Raw genomic sequence first — 27138 nt, forward strand, 5'->3', positions numbered from 1 at the left:
AATAAATAAATAATTTAAAAGGAGGAAAAAAACAAAAAACAAAAAAACAAAAAAACAAAAAAACAAAAAAAAAAAAAAAAAAAAAAAAAAAAACCACCACCAACACAAACTCCAGTAACCCAGAGGGAGCTTGCTTTGGTTTTGGTCAATCTTATTTTGTATGCACTTCCTATCCTTTTCTTAGTTTGTCTTTATTACTTGTTTCAGGCATCTAGTGATACAAAGCTGTTTGGACCTCATGTCATAGAACTGGTTGCATTTTATCAACATCCTTCAGTCAATCCAGAATTTCATCTCTCTTCAGTCATGCCTCTGACTGCAACCTCACAGAGCAATACCTCTCAGGAAAATAAAATACTTACGCTTTTGAAATAAATAAATAGTCTGCATTTTATTTTTTCTTTTCTGACATTTTTGTCTGGGGGAAAAAAAGAAAATCTTTTTACATCCTAATCAAGCGAGAATTTTATAAATAAATAAGATATACATTTCAAAAATCAAAACTTGCTTGGTAAGCAGCAATTGATCCCTGTCTTTAACAATGGAACATGCTCTAAACCTACTATTCATAGGTAAATACAATTACCAGAAGATTATTTGTGCATCTGTATTAAAAGACCTAAAGTTAGTTTCATTCAGAAAGTATAAAAGTAAATAGCTATATAATTTTCACAGAGACTACTCTGCAGCACCTCCTGCCTCAAATATTTGTACATTTCTGTATCTTGCTGATTCACCATCTCATTTGATGTTTCAGAAGAAAACCTATCTTCTATCCAGTATCTTATTTCCCCTACATGATGTCCTGAGTTGCACTTGAAGCTTTGCTTAAGAATGTTTCTAAAGAAGTTACTTCATTTGGTTTGGCACTTTCTCTTCACAATTTTTCCAGTTGTCTTCATGCTTTCACTAATACCTTTAAAATATGGCTAAAGAGGATTCCATCGTGCATTGTAGATGGGAAAGAGAGATCATATCGTATCAGATGAACATTCCTGTTGCTGGAGAGAAACTAGGAATAACCTTGACTTCTTCTAGAATTTGGCTTCGTCAGACCTAAAAAAATCAAAATTCATTATCTGTCCCCTTGTAAAACACACGTGGAAGATGGTACTATTGGATTAACTATGCTTTTTACTCCAGCCTATTTTGTGCTGTCTCTTCCTCAGCATCTACTAGAGCTCCGCAGTTTAAATTTAACCCACTGCCAGTGTTCCCTGGTTGCGTTTTATGACATCTCCTGCATCGAAAGAACAACTTATTTCCCCTTATTTTCCTGTTCACAATTATAGCTTCCTTTATTTAGGAACTACTGTTTCTGCAGTTGCCATTGAGGTGATCTACAATGAGGGTAACACACAGTAGGAGAGCGAGAGTTCATAGACTTTCATTGTAATGAGTCTTGTTGCACACAGAGAAGGCCCTTGCACTGTCAGCTTCTAGCTGCTGAAAAGGGATATGCTGGGAAATCTCAACTTTCTGAGGGTCAGCTTTGTTTAGTTTAATATGATCACTAGAGGTCAAAGAAAGGGTGAAAGAATAACAAGATGCAAAGATGGTCCCATTGCGTGAACCCAAAATTGAAGAGAAGTCCTTGCTTCAGAGTTCTAGGCTCTTTTCTTGCAGCTCAGCTCCTGAGCCCCTTCTCCATTCTCCGCAGTTTTGGCCCATAGAAGAGACATTCAAACTTTGTCTTTCTCAGTAGCAGATCCTTGCTGAGTCTATTGAGTTTTATCAATGCCCACCACCACCTCACACATTTTCATAGGAAACCCACTCTTTTCTGTGCTTACACTCCCTGTTGTCCTGCTGAACCATGGCAATTACACTTAGACTCAGAAAAGCTGCTAAGATAAACAGACATCTCCCAGATGTGGAATCTGATCTTGTACCCAATCTCCTGGTCTCTTTGAATGGGAAGATTTTATTCACCATCTATTCTGCAAGGTGCTCTCTGTTCGAACTGGTACAAACATTCAGATGGCGAAAAAAGCTGGCAGTGATCTTTCAAATTCCAATCATACAACAAACTCTTCATTTGATAGATTGAAATGAGATGCTTTACACAGTAAATATTATTATAAGTGTGTTTGTGGGCTCTGTTTATGGTCTTCTTATTTCAGTGCAAAGAAAAACAACTGAGAACAATAATTGAATAGAGTGCTGCAAACCACCACAGATTAATATAAAATGATAAGAAATAAACAATTCAGCTGCTGTAATAGTAAATGCATCTCTTTATCCTATTAAAATTCTTTGAAAGAATTAATACAATGGAAGATAAAAGCAAACTGACAGATACAATTTGTTCTTTCCCAAGAATTTTTAAAACCAAATCTCCTAGAAGAGGCTCTTAAGAATATTTTGAAAACATAGATGCCTGAGGGTGCATCCACATCAGAGTTTTAATTCAAATCACCCCCACTTTCTCGGCTTTGGGTTCTGTTGTGGAGCCACTTCAAAATGCACGAACAGATTTCCTTCCAGACAGAACTAAACCAGAAGGTGCAGGCCTGTCGCACTTCAATTGCTACTGGGTATTTAACTTCCAGAGTGTATCAGAAGAGATTTGAGTACAAAAGCCTGCAAATGCATGAAGCATGTCTATGAGGCACTCAGTATCATTTTGGTCTACAGACTCACTTCCCCTGAGCTGTTCTGTTGGCTCGCACAGACCTAGCCTGGGCCCACTTTTACCAGGTGAAAGTTACTACACAAATTCAGCTATAACAAACTAGGATGTCCCTTCAGGGCAGTAAAAAGTAATCTCATGTGACTAATCTCCCTTTTGGGTGGTAAAATAAAATCCCACAAGGCGACTTAATGTACAGGGAGAAGTAAAAGGTGTTGGGGAAGTTGTTGTTGTAAGGAAGCTGGTCATCAGAGAAGACCAAAGCAACTCAGCACACCAGCCAAGTGAAAATCTTAACACCGGTTAATGGGAAGTGGGGCAGGATGGTGGGGCTGGGCAGATTTGGAGAGGTCCTGGTATATGAGGGTCAAGACAAGATGAATCAGTGGAGCTTTCTTCAGGTATCTGTGAAAAAGGGATTAGTACTGCTTTCATTTGGCAAACTCTCACCCTCTTCTTTGGCAGCAGAGCGGAGGAGGAGGAGGTAGGAATTTGCTGTTTATGCAGCATGCACTCCTCTTACAAACAACCCTTGTGCCCTTTGGCATAGGCAACGCTGCTGGCTCTGCTACTGCTGGCTACCGCCTGCTCTGCCTGCACAGCAAGTTGGCCCTGTCCATCTTGAGTGATACCACCCAAAGAACGAGGGGCTTCACTGGTGCGCGAGCTCTCAGGCTGCCTCGCCAGCTTCACTGAGACAGGCTCCAATGGTTCCTGCTACAATCAGCCTATGCCTGAAGCCATAACCTCGGCAGTCTGTATTCCTAATAGTTTGACCAGGCTAATTTCAGGTACCACAACTGACCTGAGATAGTTTCTGCAGTCAACTCATTCCTGGCAGCTAGTCTACATGTTAAAAGCTGAGAAAAATGGATATTAAGTCACCAAAGTCACTGAGGTGCCCCTGAGGCTAGGCTCTTATTGCTGCTCTTGTATTGAGACCCTTCATATGTTGTTCAATTGTTATCCCTGCATTTCTTTTGCATTTAAATCTTTACTTTTGAAGTATGTTTCTCTTCAGCCATTCTCAGCAAAACAACACATTCTAAGACTTCAGCCTTCTCTTAAATATTTCCCAGATACTTTGCTGCTCTATGCATGACCCCTACCCAGCAATACATCCTGGCCAGCAAGCTAAAAATGGAATTCCAGGTACTGTTTGCATTGGCGCTTTTCCGCAGCTCTCTCCTTCCTCTCTGATACAGCTTCTCTGTGAGCAGCATCAAGTTACAATGTCCTTTTTCTGCTGCCATATTGTATTGCAGTCATATGAATTTGCCATCTACACTTAGGCCCTTTTCAATATCCCCTCAGAGGCTAGTATTAATAATAAGCACCATCCTTTCCAGTATTAATTCCCCCTGACAGACTTCATCAACAAGACTACATGTATAATGGTTCTTTGGATCCAAGCCTCATGACTCTGTGCTTATTCATAGAAAATATTTTACATAATCTCACTGCTTAGAGAGAGAAGCAACAGCTGAAACAGTTCTGTAAAAAAAACAAGTGAATTAACTTGCTTTGATGTGAACAGCCAAGAAACTGGTCTGAATAGCCCACATCAGCATTTTTTGGTTATTTCCTCCACTTTGAGGTTCTGTAGCATCAATTACTTTTTGTTTATTGATCATCTGGATAAGCAAGGCTTAATTCCAGCAGTAGTGACTTCAGCATGGTTGCTTCAGTGTAAACCAAAAGCAGAATTTGCACCCAGTGTGCTGTTAGGTCACCACATGCCCTTTCTCTCAAATTCTCTCTGTTTTCAATGTCTCCTCTTGCTGCCTTTTTACTGAAGAAGCACAGCCAATTGCAAGACACCATGCTTGCATCTGAAAAAAGCAAAGCTGGCTGGTCTCTAAGACTTCTCATTTTAACTTACCTAGAACATTGCTGTAAACAGGAACTATATATTTAGTTAGAAGGGATCCCAATAATTTCACTCACCACCGGAATCTTTGGATGCATACATGAATGGTATAAGCATGGAAAAAAAAAATGTTATTCTGAATAAGATGCCTAGTGTTTACAAAAGCAGTGTTTGACACTTCAGCTAAAATAATCCTTTACAGGAAGTAAAATCTGGAGCTCTGAAGACATTAAGTATGTATACCAATCAATCTTAATAAAGAAATAAATAAATCACTAAATAAATCACTGTTATCACTATCACAAAATAGGGTGGAATTTGTTTTCATTCTCCAGCATGTTAAATCATAACTAGGCACGTATGATTTAATATAGCACAGTGATTTCCTGATTTGTTTTTAATTGCCAGTATACATAGGCTGCATTTTCAACATGAGTTATTTCTATTTCAGATAAAAGAAAGAAAATGGGAACAATAGAAAAGTCTTCATGAGAATATACTCTTCCGTAACATATCATATTGACTTTGTGTTGCAAAATGGCAACTGTCTTTGGGAGAGCCAGTTCCAAGTAATGTCAAGATGCTCAGAAAATGAAAGTAACTGCCTAGGGTCCCAGATCAGGAAAGGAATTGAACATGGGTCTAAGTTTAACAGAACTAAAATACAGGCTTTGTTTAAGCACATATTTAAAAGTCTTTCTAAATCCGGAGTTATTTTTATATACACATGCATTTATAAATATCCACATACATACTTAACCACTGCTCATTGTAATAGATTCATGAAAAATAAAACCACATATGCCTAATGTGGTTCCCCCTGAATATTTATAAATCAGTTTTGAAGGTTTTTGTATTTGCCCCATGGCTGAAGGTAGCTTGTTAGGAGGGGATTTGGCATTTGCTCATTCTCAGCTCTTCATCTATATTAAAAGATTCACATTCTACTGTAACATTTTCATTTACACCCCCTTCAGGCCAATAAAAAGCATAATCATTTTCCTCCCCAGTAACTGCAAAGCCATCAGCTTTAATTTCAGCACACTTTTCTCTTCCTGAACCTTTCTGTCTGGTAACAGCTGGTCAATATATTTCTTCATTACACCCCTTCTTTTGAAAGCAGCAATGCCATGCTCCCAGCAGTATACCTTCTTGACAATGCCTTTGTCCTAACTGTTTCATCCCTTGTAATTTCATGCATATCCTACTGATGGATGCAGAATGTCTAGGAGGTGTTTATTATAGATTCTATTTCCTCTACAGTGCTCATCCAGTTCCTGTGCAAAATAAATCACATCTATAATAAATCATAATGCTCAGAAATACTTCACTTAAACTTAACAGGATGGTAGACTCAGATACAGGGTTTGTATTTACAAATAAGGTTCTATTTCATTTTCTCCAGTACCTGTCCAAATGTGTGTACAAAAGCCTTCTGGTTATCCATTTGATCCTGGGAGATAAGCAGCAGTTCTAATGTGCTTTATGGAATACATTTGAAATTGCTTCAAAACAATTGTGGGCTGTTATCAAACAATTTCTTCAGATAATCCAGAAACAACCATTTAACTCCGATATTTTTATTTTTTTTTAATATTCTGAGCAGTCAAAAAAACTATGTACTGCTTTGAACACCTGGGACAAGCACCAGCTACAGCTAACTATATGATTGATTAATCATCTCTGCAAAACCCAAATGTAATCTCTGTCTCAGTTATGCAGCCTGTGAAGACGTGAAGGATTTGAGTCCAATTCATTTTCTGTCATTTACCACTCAGAGCAATTATTAATGTTACAAAACTGCATTCTCAGAAAGCAGCATATTTTCCAAGGCTGCTCTTTCAAAACTCTGCTTAAAACAATCCTGCACACTAACTGATGACACTCTCAGTGACTTCTCTTCCATGCATTAGGAGTATTTGAGTTGGTCCAGTTCCAAATACAACTCCTCTGGCATGCCTAGTTCGAGAAACACCAGGCTGCTGGGGGTTCTTAAGTAACAGAAGCACATTGAATGGACCTGATAACATTTTACAGAACTTGCTGAATATTGCCATCTTTGTTAGTGATTTAGACCTTTCTTCTTCCTCATGACAAGTTAGTGATAATGCTTAAATAAGGGCAAATGAGAAATAAAATTTCCATGAAAGTGGTAAAAAACTGACCCATAGCCTAATCTGATTAATCAAATGCTCTTATTTTTAAAATCTCTGGCAGAGAAGGGCAGAGAAGGAATCCTTTTCTCTTCCTTTCCTTTCCTTTCCTTTCCTTTCCTTTCCTTTCCTTTCCTTTCCTTTCCTTTCCTTTCCTTTCCTTGCCTTGCCTTGCCTTGCCTTGCCTTGCCTTGCCTTGCCTTGCCTTGCCTTGCCTTGCCTTGCCTTGCCTTGCCTTGCCTTGCCTTTCTTTTCCCTTTTTTTTAACATTAAGAAAAAGGTAACAAAATCATACTGGCAAAAATTATATTGAAAGTGCATCAGAAATTTTAGGTTCAGTTCAGCAAAGCTCTTCAGGACATGCTTAATTTTAAGCATGTTAGTAGAGTACTCACATACTTAAAAACACAAAAATGATTGCTAGCTTTTCTAAATCAGAGTCATAATTAAGATGTTCTTAAGCACCGCTTTCATTTAGTTAAGAAAAATGTTTTTAAGGCCAAATCAAATGAAGACTGTACCTAAAATATCAATAGAAATTCAGAAACAGAGCAAGTGGGTGGCAAAAAAAAAAGGGGAACATAAAGCTTATACCATTTTTAAAAGACATGTTACTACAAAACTATATTTTAAATATTACAATTAAAAAAAAAAAAAAAAAACTCTTCCTAACTTCCTACCTAACCCTCAGGTTAGCCATCATTAGTTCAATTGACTGATTATCTAAATCTACCCTCCTTAGGAAGAATCTTTAGGCAGAAGATCTGAAGGAGGAGAGCATGAGTAGCTCTCCATTTCAGGGGAGGCTCTCCACAAACACAAAGCAGCACAGAACGAAGCACAGAGACATTTATATCAGAGGATGACAAATGCAAAATGTATGTGAAGAGAAGAAAGCTGCTACAATGACAGACAAAAGACCTAAGAACTCTTAAAAGACCCTGAAAGATAGGACAAAAAGCAGCACATTGACTCAATAAAACATGGGGATCCAGATGAAGGATTTAGTTCAGGCTGGAAGCTGAGGTAGTCGTTGCAACACCATTGGGAGTGAACTGTCAAGATTTCAGGCTGAAGGTCCTCTGAGGCTTTTCTAGGCATACCAAGAGTGTCATGTTTTCTTCCTCTTCTGTGCCAGTGACAAGTTGCAATTCTTCCTCTTTGCTGCATATAAAGAAAACATGGAGGAACAGCATAAAAATCTTACTTGCAGTTTGTTTGTTTTTTTCCTATATTCAGGGAAGGAGAGAGGATGGCTGAAGTCTGTCAGGTCCTGAAGGTACCTAGGTTTTCTACAAACTCAATCCAGGCCCAATTGCTAGGAGCTTGGCTACCTGTACTCAAGGTCAGCTATCATATGGTGCAGTGGTGTCACTTTGGGGTAGGCTGTGGGGAAAGAGTTGCGAGGCCTCCGGGAAGACCTTAACTCCTTGCCTTGAGAAGCATTCGGTCTTGGCCCTTGTTCTTGGTTGTTGCCCAAGAGGTGTCTGTGTTTCTTGCACATTTGTGCCTAATAGTGCATCTCACTGGTCATGATCTTGCCTTACTGCCTTGACTTCCTTCACTGGCAGCTCCCGATCTGCCTGCTCTTAGGGAGCAGCCCGCTGTTGCTGTTCCCTGAAAGGGCGTGGAGAAAAAAACAATCCTGCAGAACATCTGTGGCCAGAAACTCTGAAGCACTTGGATGTCAAAACCAGAGGTACTACAATACCTAAGAGCTAGTTTACTGTTTCCACAGTGGAACCTATCCTGATACAACTCAGAGAAAGGCAGTTCAAATACATTTTTAAAAAAGGCAACACAGCAACCTGAGAGATAGGCAGCTTGCCAAAACAGCAGTGTGGGTGACACAGGATGGGACGGGATGGAATCCCATCCCTTTTGGGGAGACAAGTGCTGTCAGGGCTGCAGGGAGGCAACTCAGGTCTGAAAGTCCTCTTCACAAACAACCATAGAATAGAATAGAATAGAATAGAATAGAATAGAATAGAATAGAATAGAATAGAATAGAATAGAATAGAATAGAATAGAATAGAATAGAATTAGAATAGAATATCCTGAGTTGGAAGGGACCCATAAGGAGGCTAATAAAAGCCCTCTCATACAGTTCCTTCTACTTGCTCTTAAGACAAACCTCCAGGTGCAGCAGTTAGTTGAATGAGAATGATCTGACTGAGAGCTCATCTTTGCATAAGCAAAGAATTTCTAAACCTCTGGTTTTGTGGCTAACCTGAATGCCTCCAAACAAAGCTCAAAGCATTTCTGTCATTGGAGAAAGACGTGGCAAGACGGAAGGCTAGAACTTCTTGAAGTCTAGAGGGGAAAGGAGCTCAGGAAAACATGAACTTCTAAGTTTTGGTCTCTCTGTGTGTTTTATTCATTTTGTCCAAAGCATGAGTGAACGTGTATTTTCGTTTATTGGTGGGGCATTAGTTGTGTGGTAGACAAAAACATTGACACAATACCTGCTTGGATAATAGCCCACTCGCAGATTTAAAACCTGCTGAGTACCTACCTCTTAACTACCCTCATCTGCCACCTCTTTGATCCTTGCAAATATTTACCTTACACCTTTAAGCCAAAACCTCCTTTTAGCCAACTAAACTATCAGCTGTATAAACTTTTGAAAAATAGCTCCTAAGTTGTGTTTTTTTTTTTTTCTTTCTTTCCTTTTTTTTTTTTTTAAAAAAAAAGGAATAAAATCTCATTTGTTTGGTAAGATTTGCACTGATTCTCAGTTTATGGATCTGTTCCCTTTTGGAAATATAGGATACACCTGCTTGCTCAGCTGTAAAGGGCTACTTTGTGATGATTCATTTATATATATGACTATTCCACATATGAACTGTCTTGGACACCTAATTTACCTTGAAGGTACATTTCTGGACTACTATCTCTGACTTCTTTTGGCCTTTCTCTTTGTGTTTCAAAATACAGTATTATAACAGGATAGTTTTCTTCCCATTTTCTTGTTCAAGTACAATTCTAACTTCTGTTCACTGATAAATCTCGTATTTGCCAATTCTTGATCAAAATCATGGAGTATTTGTACAAATCTTTACATTTACTTCAGATGATCCTGAAATAAGTTTAAAGTAACATAGCTAGCAGTTTCTCCTGGCCCCACAAGTGTGGCACTGTTCCTCTGCAAAGCTTTTGCTCTGTATCGTTCCCATTAATTTTAGTATTTTTATTTTATTGTGTCGGTATCATTCTTTTTCAGCTCTGCCAAGAATGGTTCAAGCCTCCCAATTAATGTTAAATGTGTCTTTTAATTTCAAGATAAATGCAGATAAACTGCAAGAGGCAGGTGTGGAGCTCCTCCTTTATGTAGCACTTTCAAAGCTCTTAGGCACTTTCTTAGGCAGTACCTGACTGAGTTGCCTAGGTGCTTTCCACAACAATTAATGTTTGTGAAATAGTTGGTTTTGGCTGATAAAATCTTTGTTTTCAAAGAACAGAAAAAAAAAAAAATAGAGAGAAAAAAAATCACTGAAGTATGTAAAATGGGGCATTTAAGTCAGCAAACTGGTTCTAAATAAGAGGTGATGCAATTTTTTCTCCTAGAGGTAAAATAATGGGGATCACTGCATTCTCAGCATAAGTAGCCATGGCCATTGAACTGCCTTTGGTCCAGGTCTCAAGGTGCCTCAACAGTTGGTGTATCACACAAAAATAAAAAGTCACTGAAGTAGTTGAGAGGGTGAATAGAAGGCTTCAATGCTTTACTGTAGACTTAAAGAGGGGAACTAAGATGTATCGGTAAACCTGAGGAAAACTAGCACAAGGAATGGTTACTTCTGGTGCCATTCACAAGGATTTTGCTCTTTGGTGCTTTGCTGAACTGTATGAAATGCTGTCAGGGTGCCAGGCTTTGTTGTAGGCTGTGCCCAGGACCCAGTCAAGGAATAAAATGAAATAGAGAAAAATAAAGTATTTGCATTGGCAGGTGACACCTAACATTGGCTTTTCAAATAGCAAATAAACTGCAAGTTAGTTCATTTCCCAGGTTTTAGAAGTAAAGAAGCAAAGGAGACTTTTATTGAGTTTCAGCGACTTACAGCCAACAGCACCCTGAAACTTCAGCCTCATCTACAACAGAATTGCAGCTATCAATTTACACTTTGAATTTACTAATATAAAGCATTTGTGCAGTTCATCTGTCATGACTATCATATAGATGTGCTGTCAATTTTGTCTATGGCTGGGATTAGACTCAACACCCCCACAAGCAGCACTGAACTCTCATTCACACGAAGCCATACGCAGCTTACTATTAATACTCGAGCAAGCCACATTTTACCCCTATTTATCACAGCGTGGTTCACCCAGGAATTGCAGGTTTCAATAAAAATGGGTAATTTTACCAGTGTACAACACAAACTTGAGGTGCCCTTCACCAGTCTCAAAATATCTTGTTTTCCTGGATCGCGTCCATAGCCTGTATGTCAATGGTAGCTGTAGCCTAGCTGAAGTGACTCAGACTCAAGGCACAAAGGGGGGATTTTGATATTCATGCTGAACCTAAGATTACTTCATTTTCATATAAACTTGTAGCATTCTGGGTGTTGTTAGCGGCCAGCTCCGATCGCTTTCACAGCACTGTGCTCTCTGAGGAACCCCTGAGGATATAAACTCTAAACCCAGGGCCTAACCCATGTGTCAGGAGACTCCGCTACGAAAAGCCACTGGAAACAACCCAACGTAGCTGGTGGAAAAATCCCGAACTTGGCAGAGGCCTGGCCCCGTGGCTCCCAGCCTCCCAACCCAGCAAAACAAACCGCTGATAACACTGAGCCGGGCTGAGCGAGCCGCAGCCCGGCGCGGGGCCGTGCCTCTCCCAAGGTCAGCTATTTGAGGTACAATAAACAGGAAAAGATGGCGGCGGCGCCCGCCTCCGCCCCGCCAGCCCCGCGCAGTTGCCAGGGGGACGCCGCCCGCGCGCCGCCGGCCGCCGCGTGCCCCGGCCGTTGGCCGATGGCGACGGGGGCGCGCGCGGGCGCCACCTGGCGGCGCCGCCATTTTCAGGCTGGCCCCAGCCGCCGACGAGCCCTCAGCTGCGGGGGTTGAAACCAGGAGAAGCTCCCAGACCGCAGGCTGGAAGCGATGCTCAAACTGATTAAGCCCTCCCAGCGCCGGCCAGTGGTCCGAGCACGGCTCAGTGGGCTGAATCCTGCTGGGCCTCGCTGCCTTCAGGGTGCCCTCCGTCCTGGATCTCTACAGGACTCTAGTTTGGCCTGTGCCTTCATCTCAAGCCACAGTCTCCTCATTGGAAAGAATTTCCACAAGCATAGCAGTGGGCGGGCTTTGAAGAAAATGGAAATTCAACAGTCCAGTTAGATAATTTGATGGCGTGTCTTTTTTATTGCAGGAGATCTGCTGTACTAAAAATCAAGGGTTTATCCCCCTCCTACCATATACAGTGGGCCATACTCCCTTGCAGGGTATGCTTAGGAATCTCATTAAAGCCCACTGTGCATCATGAATTACATTGACTTGCCTGGCCTGTGACCTCAAATTGCAATGGCTTTCTGAATATCTCCAATTATTTGTCTTTCTGACTGGGAAAGCCACTCTGGGATTTTTTTGAATGTACATGGAACAGTATTTGAATGTATGCTCAGATCCAAATATGAGCAATTCTTTGTAGTAAAAACAATACTGCATTTCCAGGCAAACAGGCTAAACAAAGTATTTAAATATAATTGTTTCAAAGAAACTTGCTTTATTTTCTGAATAGATCATTTCAGAGAATAACAATAATAACAACCTATTAATTTTAGCATCAACATAGCAAGAATGTATTTTAAAACAACTATTTTTTTCTCCCAGGAAATAGCCTGCCTACCTCCTCTTTTAAATACTATTTTTATAGCTCCTGGTGGCCTGGATTCAGGATAGAGTTAATATTTTTCTCCATGACGCAGTAGACAGAACATGCTGAAACTTTATGAACCCAGAAGCATATTCTCTATGATAAACAAAAACAAACTAAAAAAAAATCTCTAAGGACTTCGCAACTCATATGGCTTTTACCATCTGGCACACAGTCCTGAAACACTGTAAATCTTCGCAAGTGGTATCCCCTTTACAGACCTTAATACATAAAAACTCATATGCTGGAGACTCATAGAAAGGCCACCCCTTTAAGTTGCAAACATCATGTTATAGCAGTATGAATACAAAACTTTTATGTATTTTAAGGGATTTTTATGTATTTTAAGGGATTTTTTAAGTGGAAAAAATCCCTTACCTCCAAAACATAAGAGCATGGACGCTGTCAGGAAACTTTTTCTGATGATGTCTTTCTTTAAAAAGGTCACCCATCACACTCAACACAGAGAGCTGGGTGCTAAGCAAAGGGAAAACAGAAGAGGGGGGTTGGATGTTGAGTGCTTTAAAGATAAATCCAGGGTTATCTCTGGAAAAAAAATAAAACAACTCACATCAAAACATTTAGTAATACAAGATACTGAGGTTACATTTGATGAATACCAACCCTAATGACAAATATACTCTGTGTAAATCTGAGCTCTATGACTTTTGGCAAGGATATTAGCAAGCAGCACAAGTCCTGGCACAGATAATCAACATGCCCCTAAGTTTCTGCAGGCACAAATACACCTGTTAAATTACTCCCCCAAGCTTCCCCTCAACAAATATTTAAAGTTGTAGGTGTTGACTGCTTCATCAAAAAGTCTCTGTGTCATAGGCTGCACCTGGCCTACCCAGAATGAAGGGACTGAAGCCCTGAGGGAGCTCTGAGCAGGCTCCTGAAGCGGTGTGTCTCTATGTTAGCATTGAAGAGGACACTGGAAAATAGAAGGCCCTTAAAAAGGCTGATTACCTTGAGTGAGGGCTGCCTGCATGGATCACTAGATTTTGATGCCAGAAGACATAATCAGGTCCAACTCTATGAGTAATACAAATGTGGTAGTGGATCTAGCTCATTTACTTTTCAATCTCAGCAAATTTTTATTCTGCTAAAATGAGGCTATTGAAGATCTGGGGGTGCTGATTGATGCTTATCTGAACATGAGCTGGCAGTGTGCCCAAGTGGCCAAGAAGGCCAACAGCATGCTGGCTTGTATCGGGAATAGTGCAGCCAGCAGAAGCAGGGAGGTGATCGTCCCCCTCTACTCTGCTCTGGTGAGGCTGTACCTTGAGTACTGTGTTCAGCTTAGGGCCCCTCAGTACGAGAAGGACATCAAGGCCTTCTGGAGTGTGTCCAGAGAAGGGCTACGAAGCTGAAGAAGGGCCTGGAAAACAAGCCCTGTGGGGACCGGCTGAGGGTGCTGGGGTTGTTTAGTCTGGAGAAGAGGAGGCTTGGGAGACCTTATTGCTCCCTACAACTACCTGAAAGGAAGGTGTGGGGAGCTGGGTGCTGGCCTCTTCTCACAGAAAACTAGTGATAGGACTAGAGGGAATGGCCTCAAGTTGCACCAGGGGAGGTTCAGGTTAGAAATGAGGAGACATTTCTGCTCAGAAAGAGCAGTCAGGTGTTGGAATGGGTTGCCCAGGGAGGTGGTGGTGTCACCGTCCCTGAGAGAGTTCAAGGAAAGGTTGGACCTGGTGCTTAGGGACATGGTTTAGTGGGTGACATTGGTGGTAGGGTGACGGTTGGACCAGATGATCTTGAAGGTCTTTTCCAACCATAATGATTCTATGATTCTATGAAGATGTGGGATGTCTGCATCTTTTCCCGTCATTATTTTTGCTTTCTCTGTGGAGCAGTTGCAATTTCTTACCTGAACTAAGGAAACAGAAGAGCTGTAGACAAACACAGATTATTTCATACTTTATACTATGCATAGTGACAAGACTGCCCAAATGTTTAAATCACACAGAAACTCTTTCTGATGGTGTCAGAAGGAACATCCTGTTAGACTGCTGCTACTCCTGCTGTGTCTAGCTTCTCCTAGACAACAGTGGTTGAGGACCTCCATGCAAAGAATCAGCCTGATTCTCGTACGCGTCCAGAGGACTACATGTGTTAAAGGGTATGTTTCAGGGTGGGGCATGACAGAAGTAAAAATGAATCCAGCCTGGAAAACTGGTGTTTCTTCTGTATCCACGTATCCACTTAAAATTTAAAATTAATTGTATTTTTGCTTTTAGGTAATTAGATAACTGAACCTATCCTTAGTATAAATCTGAAAAGTGAATAGAATTCCCACCATAATAATACTCGCAGCAACTTTCACTTCCATTCATGACCATTTTCTGTCACCAAGGGCTGTACCAAGAGATGTAAAAGGAAACTTCTTCACATGCCAGCCAGTGACTTTTATCCCAGTGTTTATTCTCCATTGTTCACAACATTCAAGTACAGAACCTTTGCCAGAATTGTCGTATTGTTGTAATATTTTTATTAAAAGGATAAGGAGATTTTTAAATTAAAAAGCACTAAAAATTTTCTGGTCCCACATTTAATACTAAAGCAATAAAAGCAGAGTTTCAGTTATGGTAACTTATACTTGTAAATTACTATTATTGATTTATCATAATATATTCCTCTTACTTTGTCAACCATAAACTCTGTCATAGGCTAAGACATGCCCTAAGTCTGCACTAAGTTAAAAAAAAAAAAAAAAGAGAGAGAGAGAGAGAAAAGGAGAAAAAAGGAAGGGGAAAGGGAAAGGGAAAGGGAAAGGGAAAGGGAAAGGGAAAGGGAAAGGGAAAGGGAAAGGGAAAGGGAAAGGGAAAGGGAAAGGGAAAAAGGAAAAAGGAAAAAGGAAAAAGGATAAAGGAAAGAAAAGACAGATAACCTTTTTGCCAAAACCTGTAAATTTAAGGGTATATACAGCAAGTATCTTGTAGTACTGAGCTTACGTATAGGGAACTACAAAGGAACTGTAAAACCAGTTTGATCAATATGATGGACTGGCAGCAGTCTGGAGTGTAACTGTTCTCAAAAGATTTGCAGGAAATTTTACACATGGAAATTTTAAGGAAGTGGTTACAGGAGGCTAACATGGTAACTTTGCGTAGGTTCACAGGGAAGGCCTTCAAAACTCAACACAATGTAAGAAGCAGGCTCAAAAAGGCATATTCCAAAATGTTAATGGGTGTGTGATAGATATTAACATGACAGGAAATGAAGGGAAGATCTTAAAACTGATCTGAAGAGATGAGTGGGACAAACAAGTGGGAGGAAGTCTGAGTGGGAAGAGCGGTACCCTACGCTGCAGGCGATGAAGAACAGGGAGCCCATGTGTTAGTGTACAGGAAGGGATAAATCTGTCAAAGACAAGAATGAGAAAACCATCTTTGCAGTGGAGTTTTGAATGGATCTGATTTCATTAGTCAAGCTTAGAGACAAAAAAAAAAAAAAAGGAAAAGAAAAGAAAAAGAAAAAGAAAAAAAGGCTTTGAGATATAACAGGTAGAGACAAGATAAAGAGAACCAGCATATTACAGAGACACTATGAAGCAAAAAATTGTCAGATTTAGGCACAGCACTACTGCACAGCTCTGGAAATGCTTGAATGGTATTACAGGTCTGTGTCACATTGAAGAAAATGGTGTTGTTTGTTGTCTGGGAAAAACATGCTGGATAAGAATGGAGAATTATGTCTGAGCCTGAATACGAGGAGGTTTTTAAGAGGCTTTATTGGGAACATCATAAGTAGAATCTCTTTTTCTATTCAGTGTTCTGATACAAATAGTATATAGATATATCAATGTAAGTCTTGACAGTAATATCTGCTGATGATATAATGTGCAGCATCACAGTAAGATGGGAAAAATAGGGAAAACAGAACAGGAAGTAAGAGGTAAATATGACTCTGGAACTTATGTTCAACAGATGTAAAAGAAACTACAGTTCAAATAAATCTATATATTCTTTGACATTAAACATTAATAGGCAAGAACAATGAATAAAAGCCCAAGTCAGAGTTGGCTAAGAAATTTCTCATTATCAGCACTTTTTATTAAAGTGAGAAACCAAAGACTGTCTGGCTATTCATATAATCTTTTTAGGCATCTTGCTGAAGTTTCAGTTTCATGATGAATTTAAGCTGACCTAAAACAACCTGTTGCTGAGAGGCATGGACCAGCTTTAATCACATTCTGCTGCTTCTTTTCAATTACCACATTAACCTTTGGGGGAAAAAAATACTAGTTTTCAATTACTAGTTTTCAGCAACATCAGTGGGACAACCTGATCTCCCTATGGCTACACAAGTCAGTAGAGCTCATGCAAGGGAGATGGCAGGAATGGGAAGTTTTGGTTGGGAAGGAGATGGGAAAGGCAGGACTGCTCCTTTCCATGACAGCAGTTTGAGATCAGCTTAAGCCAGGCATGAAACAGTGCTACTAGGGTCAAATGTGGAATCAAATTTAGGTGTTCTGAGTGCTTAGGAAGTCTCTAAGTCTCCCACACATTGTGTATATCTCTCCGCTCTTTAACAGTTTTACAGTGAAAGAAAAATAATTTTCTACATAGCACAGCAATGATACAAAGCCTTCCAGAAATGACTTTTTTTTTCATTAAACACAGAAAGTCACAGATTTCCCTCTCTATTTTTTTTTTTTCTGTTCAAGTCAGTCCTTACATCCCCAAGAATGTGTACATATTTTACAAGAATTACATATTTCAGATTGTTGGTTATTCAACACTTCTAGCAACTTTTGCTTTTCCTGAATTTCTCTGCCCTTAATGTATTTGAAGGTTTGCAAAAATATAGGATTACTCTAAATATTTTGCTTTCTGTTTTTCAAAGTATCATACAAAATTCATTGAGTTGTTTGTATGTTGTGTGTTCCAATCTTCTTTTTTGTTTCCTTGTTGGTTTTTTTCCTCATAAATACATGTAACTTTTGAGCTTGAGCCTAATACAGTGATCATGCAAAAATATACATTATGTAATGAACGAAAGCTTGGCAGGATATTGTGGAAACAGTCCACAAATACTCCATCAGCAAGTTAAAAAAAAAAAAAAAAAAAGCATATCAGTACATATTTTCTGTGCATATTTGGCTATTGAAATTTAGTAGCATTCTTGCTTGCTGATTTTAAAAAATGCAGGCCTGAGATCATAGAAATAGACTTTCAGAACATCGATTTTAGATATCAGATATTAAAAGCTGCTTGCATGCTCATCTAATCAAGTAACATGAATATTTGTGATTTATCATACTCACTCAAGTGAATCGGCTCATAGTTTAAATATCTAATAATGGTGTTTGTCCAAATTATTTGTTACCCATAAGTGAATTTAAAAGTGTATTGAATACGTCCCCATTGTGGATCTTTTAGAAGGACTCTATTGTCTGTTCCAGATAACTCTCAAGCAGAAAACCCAGTTATGTTTGTCATTGTGAATTAAATGTTTACATCCAGTAAAGTGACTACTGAGGTTATTTAGGTTAGATCCATATATGCCAGTATTAAAAAGGATTGTCCTTTTTAAACCTATTTTATCAGGTTTTATTTGTTCTCTAATCTTAATTCTTTTTCCTTCTATTTTTTTTACTCATTTATTGCTACATCTCTTTTTTATAACTATTGGAACCTGAAGTAGTTGTCCATAGTTTGCATTTTGTACCAGTATGTCATATTTTACATCAACATTGTATTTTGTTTGTATTTAATACCAACATATCTCAACCCTACAAAGGTTTCAAGAGAATCATGGCATCATAAAAAAAGGCTCTCTAAAGAAGTAGGAACTCAAAAGGAAAAAAAAAAATGAGAGAGAAAGAAAAGCTAACAGGAGTTTCTATTGCAGTGATTGTGATTGTCTTTAAAATTGTGCAACAGATCCACAGATCCATTTGTAATGAAGGAATATGTTGAACAGATCTGTTCTAATGATGTAAGTGTACACAATATCTTTCCAGTTTAAAGAATACAACAAAAGTTAAAAAAAATAATAATAAAAAATGTCCAGGAATCAAATGAATAGCATGTGTAACTCTTATTTAAGTATGCAATTATGAAGAGAGATACAATAAAATTGAAGTGCCGAAACAATCCAAACAAAACCAAAATCCTGTGCAGATTCACAACCAGTGAAAAATAATTATATATATAAAAAAAATAAATCTTACTTGTCATGAGCTTAAACCCAGCCTAGCTGCAGCTCTTGCTTCACCTTTACTGTTGTAACTCTGTTCATGGATCTGGCATTACCAAAGAGAATGCTGGAGATCTGTTCATAGCTTCTACCTTGTTTTATTTGGATGTCTAACATCCTTCAGAATATCCTGTATCCCGTCTCCAGAGGCACATACTAATTCCTAAAGGCTTCTTGTTCAGGAAAGTTAACTTTAAGCATGTGCTTTATCACTTTCATGAATCCAAACCTAGAAAACCAACTTTGTTAGTGCAATGTATAGTGTTGTTTTTTTTAGACAAAGCAGTGTTTATCATGTTAGAAAAACCACCTTGATCCTTTATCCTTTTTAATAACTGAAATTCTGATCCAGCATTGTACTATCCTACATAAACAGCGATTTCTTATTGAAGAAATAATAACAGTCCTTCTGAAAGCTGTGAGAAAGGATCAGCCCCATAGTATGTTCACTGAAGCTACATTAATTCTGCTCTGACATTCCCCAAAGATGATGAGACATCTTTACCTACTAGTTTTTTATAACTTTTCATGTTGCTGAGGTTGAAGTAGTTTTTCCACTATAAACCTTCTTGTGCATAGTTACATCCAACCATCTAATCAGTACCAAAAAAAAAAAAAAAGGAAAAAGAAATTAAAAAAAAAAAAAAATAGCACTATTAAAAGCACTATTAGACTAGGCTAATCTATCTGTCCAATAAAATCAGCTTCATTACCTGTAAGCTGTGATATATGATAGCATATAGAATAACTGTTCCATGTGGAAGTCTTTTAAGCTTTTTCTAGGTTGCTTAAGCAGAATAGAAGTTCAGCTAAATGTAAAGTAATGTGATAGGATTATCTCATTGGTGTGAGATTCTGATCATTTTATTGGCCTTGATCCTTTAACATTTAAGGAAAACCAAATTCTTTCAACAATACGTAAGGAATATACTTCTCTTTTTAAGGCAATTCTCATCAATCAAACCTTGTAAAAAGCAGCAGATCATCATACCCTGTCCTCAGTATCTGTTGTTAAGCCTGCCACTTTTCTACTTGCTCAAAAGTGAGAATCATTCTAGAGGCCTACATTTTACAGAGTTGACATGCTGAAAGTTCACTGACCACACTGTCATCTTCATAATAGCTTTGTTTGCTAGTTAGTTGTTTCTGGGTGCATTTGTTCAAAAGGATTTTGAAGCTGCTGATGTATTTAGTTCTTTTGAAATGCTGAAAACAGTTCTTATTATGTTTAGCTTTTAGCTTACCTTTGTTAACAGTTCTAATTGTTTAATATACCCGTGCTCTTTTAAGGTGGAAAGCAGTAAAATCCTCTTCTCTCAAGTTACCTGAAGATTATCCTTCAGTCAGCTGACATTATTTTGAATTACTGCTTCAATAGCTTTTTCAGTAAAATGAAGACTGATAAAAATTACAGCTTTGAGGTTAAAGTACTCAGATGGAATTTAAGCATTCAGGGCTTTGCCAAGGATTCCCCACCCGGCCTTTGACAGGACTTTCAGTCTTCTTTCACCCAAGCTTACCCTCTGTAAAATGAAGAAAACAGACCATCTCTTCTTGCCCACCTCTGGACATTACTGAGACGTTAAGCAAGGAGTTCTAATTATACAATAAAGACCATAATTTGTTAACATATTTTACAGGTCCATGATTTTAACAATGAGAGTAGTCCCACTGAGGCTACTCTTTGTATGATCTGTCTTTTAGAAGTCGTTAAGGCTGTTCACAAAATATGCTTATTACTGTGGCATTTTTGTGATTAGGATGTTAGTAAATTACTTTTTTTTTTTTTTTAATCTGCTATTTTTAAGAAAGTCATAGAGCTAGTTCCTAGCTTAGCCAGCCTGCTAATGACAAAGAACAAAACTATTTCCCTTTGTACCATGACGTTCTCTATGCAGGCTGAAGGTTAGGTCTAGCATACCTTTTTATGACACTGAGAGTGATACGTGTTTATCTCTAAAAATCAGGTTCACTTTTCCTCAGCTGCCAGTTAGACTTAATTCTGTTGCTACAGTATTTGGTAGTTTGTGATGGTTAAAAATGGTTTAGAAGGGATATTGCTGCCCTTGGCTGAGTTTTGCATTTTAGCTGTACAGCTATTTAAAACCTCTGTATTTTCCATGTCATATGAATTCTCATGTGTCATCTTTCAGAATAGTGGACAACAGCTTTCATTATAAGTATAAAGAGTCCTATCTTTCCAATATATTATATTATTATTAATATTTACAAAAATGTATATAAAAGAGAATAACATATGCATGTTGAACCAATGAAATAACTATAAAAGCATCACAAAAAAATGAAGGTCAGAATGACAAAATATTCTTTGAATATTCACACCAGCAGGAAAATCTAGAATAGATCCAAATTAATGAAATGATTTGACGTGAAATGAATTCTGAATCACAGACACCTTTTCAGGGAAACCTCTAACAGTAGTAGAAATTCTTAGCAACACAAAATCATTCTTAATAATAACAACATAAATAGTTGTAGCAACAGAGGGAATTCTAAGTTGAGTACTTTGGTGACTTATGTTATCTGACTCCTAATGTTTCTGAGAGGTTTTCTGTTTGTTTGGTTTTTGGAGAGGGTTGGCGGTGGTAGTGGTGGATCCCACATGAGGAAACCTTGAGTATGCTCCATCTCTGATACAAGAACTTTGCTTTAGAAAAAGAATATCTAAAGTAAAAAGACTGCCTTCATTTTCAATTAAGATGAATATTACTTTATCCATTGATTTGCAATCATGCATTTCTGCTTGGAAGATATGCAGTCTGCATTTCTATCATGTTTAAATAAGACCTGATCCCTCTCCTACACACACTGGTTTTAAAGCCCTTTAAGTGGAAAAGAATTGTGCCTTATCCTGATAAAATGCCTGTGTTTCTCTGTGTTTATACGTGTGTATAATGTATATTTTTATTCAAGCAATGAACAATTACAAAATATGCTCAAAAGATTTCTCTGTTTTTCTGTAACATGTTATACCCTTGGTATAGGGAAATTGCTGTCTTTGAGTATTTAAAGCAATAACTGTAATTTGTCAACATCCAAGTATGAAGTTAACACTATTTTATGAATATAACCTTCCCGCTGGGCAACCATTAAAAGTTGTTCTGTCTGATTGCTGTCTAAATATCTGGGTTAGATTCTTAATAAAAAATCTGTGAACTTTAGTTGAAACAAAAATAACAGAACTATTTTAGGTTTGTTACAGTCACTTCTATATCCAGTTGACCTTGTCCCAATTTTAGCTTTGTTTCCTTTTTCTGTGTGGCTTCTGGGAACCTGCTTTGAAAATAAAATCTACTCAGAGGGTCAAATCCTGAATTTCTTACTCTGACAAAACTTCTCTTCAGCTTTGTTGGACAAACACTTGACAAACAGTTGCCTTTGCACTCATTTGTTTTTTGTTTGTTTGTTTTTGTTTGTTTGTTTGTTTTTGAATCAGAGCAAAAGTTCAATAGCTAAGGTAATGAGAACCTAGAACAGAATAAGATATATTGAGTACAGTCAATTTGTGCCAGTGAAATTCAGATATTTGCCAGGATTACAGTTAAAGATACACATGGTACTATCCTTACCTTAATGCCTTTAAGATAAAGAATGAATGGAATAGCTCCCAGTTATCTGGTCATCTAGCTTCAGATTTATTCCTTTTTTTTTTCATAATGAATGCTTATACCAAATCAGTGACTCTCTGGATCAGATGGGAAGGCCCATAAAAACTCCAGCCAAAACTGTATGTCTTATTTCTAATACAACAATATAAATCTGGTCTGTATTATCTGAATAAAAATCAGCATGTGCTATTCAGCAAAACATGGGCCTTCCCTTTTAATTGCTCTGCAGAACTATTGTAGTCATCTGCCACTCACTTAAAATTAACATTACTACAAGTTCAAGCATACAGGTATATTAACAGTAAATAGTGTTTGTACATGCAACACTAAGAATTTGGATTTTTTTTTTTTCAGATGTGAGTAAAAAAAAAAAAGAGAGAGAGAAATTAACTTTTTTGAATAAGCTGTTACCTTCAACAAAGTCAGGCCACACAAGACTGGGCTATACCTTTAAAATGCAAGTACAGAGCATTTTTTCCTGGTTTCCATCCTGAGATGTTGGGGAGGAAGAGGTATTGCACATGCTGCTTCATTCTTCCACAGCCTAAGGACATGCTATCCAATTTTTAATGTTGCACTGGGCTGTAAAGGTAATAGGTACCTGTCTCTTCTTTGTCCCTTCTTGCCCCACAGCAGCTGCATGTACTGCCTGTGTTACCTACCTGGAAATACTGGGAAAATTATGGGTTTTCTTTCTCTTCCTCAGTTTCTTGCTCTTCCTTGGTTTCTCGATTAATCAAAAGGGATTAGTATTTTGACCTCTTCTGTAAAGTGCTTTGAAATTTTTGATAAAAATGCTGCATTGTTTATCTTCATTTTTAATTGAAATGATAGAAAACGATTGCAGGATCGCTAGTAATGGTTAGTGCACATTTGCTTTTAAATAGCAATGCCTGACAATCCGTTTAATGATTATCCAATATGTACCAGCAAAGTTTCAACTTTCTGTCCCTGTTTCTCATTTATGCTAAAAAACTATATTCTGCTCCAATAAATGAGAAGAATCTGAAAATTTAAACCTCAAAGATCTCCCAAATCAGGGTCTGCCCACGGACATGATATACATGAATTGCGAAATACTGCAGAAAATTAGAAGGCACAATTAGTAGCCCTCACCACATTGTAATCATTTTATATGCAGAAGAGAGACATCCAACTGCTAATTTCCATATAAAACTATTCTAATCACATAAATGGTCACAGTGGCAAAGCACAAACATTCATATGCGAAGGCCTGTGCCCTGGTAAGTGTTGCAATTCTCCATTAACACAGTTAATTGCTTAAGTGTCAAATGCTGTGACTTGGTATCAGGGCCTAAGAATGGATCACGCACAGCCTGACCAACTAATAGCTAATGAAGCACTCTACAGTGGAGTGCCAGAAGTAGACAGACTGTGTACAAATTTGCCGTCCACCCGCTGCCCTTTCCCAAATCAGTGCCATGCTGTGGTACAAAAAGCAAGGCTGAGAACTGCATAAAGCATCTATGAAATACATGCTTTGTAAACCCTTTCTCTATTTCATGTTGTTTTCACCAGAACACAGAGGCAAGTACAAGTTTTACACTGTCTTTAGTAGTTTACAGTGTCTACCTGTAGTAGACAACTCTTGAGTCCAGCAGAAATAGCTATATCATTAAGAAAAGAAAGACCTGTGGGCTAGTACATCCTGTTCATCTATTCTGATGAAGGAAGTGCACACTGTTTGTTTCTTCTAGCATTGTAGCTGATGATATTGTACAAGAATATCAACAAACAAGGGACCGGATGTTATTTCTGTTGAAGTACGTGTTAATACTCCCATGAGGAGAGCAGGTGCTAAGAACTCATGAAACAGGTGCTATGAAACATATAGCCAAATTTGGAAGAGATTTTTGGATACCACCTACATGACAGAGCATGCAGGATTGATTTCAAACTGTTTAGACATTCATGTTGTGGAAACAACATACAACAAATAGATTTGAGAGGATAGTCTGCGACAGGATGGATAAACATTCACAAAAATATGGGATTAATTTCATAAGATGATACATACCACTAGATGAACAACAAACCACCATATTCAGCGTGTAACATTGTATATATTACATTTTATATCCAGCAAAAGATTTGCAAGAAAAATACTGACATACTTAGAGTTTTTGAAAAAATATCTTCTTGAGCAGCCAACAGGATACAGAAGGGTACTTCTTGAGAGCATCTTGAGCTCTGCTTAACGAACATGTCTTACTAAACAGCAGTTAATTTATCAAATAATGTATTAGTCACAGGTAAACTATGTTTTATTAACTGAAGTATTAGATCATAAAACATAAAAATCAAAATCAAAATGGTCTTAGAAAATCCTAAAGTAGACAAATGATAAAATGCCACAATGAAAACATCTCTGATTTGACTTACTTGAACATATGGACTATAACAGTCTTGTTCTACAGTGCACAAAAGTTCCTGGCAAAGTAAAGCTTTTTCAGATCCCACTTTGGTACAGGAAAATAAAAGAGAATATTTCTTTCTTTCTGGCTCTTGTGCTTCATCCATCCTCCATCTCACACCCTAAAAGGCAAGGAGAGGAATATACCATAAATTAGGAAAAAAAAAAAAAAAAGAAAAAAAAAAACAGCCTAACAAAGGTTGCACAACATTTGGTGAACATAAAATTAATGCCAGTCACTCAAAGATCTTAGTCAGAAAGTACAAATATGAAGTTTTGAGAATTTATCAGTAAGCTTTCAACAAACTCCACTGAGGATGTACAAATGATGAACGTAAAGGTTTACAATTTGGCAAGTTCTGCCAGGATGTTCCACAGATCACAACATCCACGTTTCAGGACTGCTCTTTCTGTCTTTCAGAATACTCTTGACAGAGTATAACACTCTTGACAGGTAGAGCTTTACAAAACATTGATTTTTGAGAAGGAAACATGACTGTCATTTGCACAAATATTTTGTTACATTTGATTCATTATTTTGATTTCTTTTTAATTTAAGTTAAAATATAAAATCTGTTTGGAATACAGCATAAGTGTAGAAATTTTCATTTCAGGTTGTTGACATTGGCAAAGCTGTAGGCAATTGTAATCAAAAGAACTAGGCAATGTTAACTTTGAATACTGCTACCAATTCCACCTAAAATACATTGATTTCTATATTATTCAGTGTGCTCCATAGTGGGTAAATATGTAGGTATGAAGATTGTTACATTTATGTAGTACATTATAATCTGTTCTTAATTATTAGGTACAAATGTAATTAGATTAAAAAAAAAAAAAAAAAAAAAAAAAAAACAATTATGAGGATAAAATTTATCCAGGAGTAACTTACCCAAAGTCAACTCTAATGATCCATATGGCTTCGGCCAAATTTATATTGTTACTTCTGCAACACACTTGTCAAGGATGCAGATTTAGAGGATGGAAAGAATAAAGAATAATGGGGAAAAAAAAAATCTGATGTTGTGAATTCTTCTTTTCCATCCTCTGACTCACTTAAGGACTTTTCCCTGGTTCTTTGGAGTGCATTCCCCAGGAATGAAGTAAGATTATTCCCTACTTCATTTACCAAAGGGCAGAGTGAAGAACCAAGGCAAGTTATGTTCTCCTTCTGCTCTGGCTTACAAAGCAATTCTTAATTCTTGGGAGAGTCACCTGGTCCCAAAGGCATTTAGCAGTACCATAAATATTTCAAATACCGTCTGCATGCTGGGAAGCTCCAGGAGGCATTGGGTCTCATTGGAACAAGATGCCTCTGCTGTCCCCTGGGAAGTCATGAGGTTATGTAATGCATAGCTGTGCTTAAGGGGATAACCAAGACTTCTCTGTTGCTTATTAAAACTCAGATTACTTCTGGCTCCTTTTAAATCTACATTTGTGGTTTCTTATTAACTGTTCCTTTAGCATATTATCAAAGTCTGATGATACAAAGTCCAGTGTGCACATTCCTTTACTTCTTTTAGTCCAGTTTCCCCAGGAACGTGGCTTGTAACTGTAACATTTGTAAGTTTTTATGTCACCTATCTGCCAGCCCCTAGTAAACCTCCTGTCTACTTTTAACCAAATTCAACAGAGAGCTAGAAGACTCATCTGTATTCATTTTCTACAAATCTCATGAAAATAAGTGGCCAGGGAGAGGAGGGAAATCCATTCATTGCTCTCATGACAGGAAAAGCTTCCAGAGAAACCACATGGAAATTCACCCTCAGATACAAATCATAGAAAATTAGACTTCATTAGTTCCACTGCTCATGGAACTGCTTGTTTTAGGTAATATATCTGCACTGGAAATTCAGATGGTAATAATGTCTTTGCTAACTTATAGAGCATTAACACTTTTGTACACTACTGTATATAAACAGCAAGATATATCGATTGCCCAATCCAGCCCCCATCAACATTAAAGGAATCCTTCTACTTACTTAAGTGGGAGTTGGACCAGGCCCATGCATAGTTTTACCCATCATAAACATTTATAATAGCAATATTAAAATATAAGTTATTCTGTAAGAGGCTCAAAAGCAGAAACAAAAGAAACATTTTAATCCAGTTTTAAATGCCATGATAGATTTCAGTTATGCAAACAGCAGCATAAAAGGAAAACATAAATTCATATTCATAAAAGCATAAATGAGTGTACCATAAGTGCAAGTAATGTTCACTTCCTTCGCTACTACTGCAACTTTATTATATTTTGGAAATGAAACTTTCCATTATGCTAGTTCTTGTTCAGTCACACTCTGCTTACAGAGGTGGTTTTCACTGAAGTACAAGATGG

The 27138-nt window shown here is 37.9% G+C and overlaps 1 long non-coding RNA gene across 2 annotated transcripts; it reads right to left on the minus strand.

Annotated features, from left to right (window-relative positions):
* Window positions 1-406: 406 nt before the first annotated feature.
* Window positions 407-26801, minus strand: LOC137853720 (uncharacterized). 2 transcript variants are annotated; one of them, XR_011094679.1, is made up of 4 exons: window positions 25693-26795; window positions 24770-24922; window positions 12909-13076; window positions 407-7819 (listed from the first exon to the last, which is right to left on the minus strand). It is a non-coding gene; the product is annotated as an uncharacterized lncRNA (long non-coding RNA). The 2 variants fall into 2 exon arrangements; XR_011094680.1 differs by lacking the exon at window positions 407-7819 and adding an exon at window positions 9102-11960 and having other exon boundaries at window positions 25693-26801.
* Window positions 26802-27138: the final 337 nt, after the last annotated feature.

Source organism: Anas acuta, chromosome 3, assembly GCF_963932015.1.
Source record: "Anas acuta chromosome 3, bAnaAcu1.1, whole genome shotgun sequence".
NCBI classification, from domain to species: domain Eukaryota; kingdom Metazoa; phylum Chordata; class Aves; order Anseriformes; family Anatidae; genus Anas; species Anas acuta.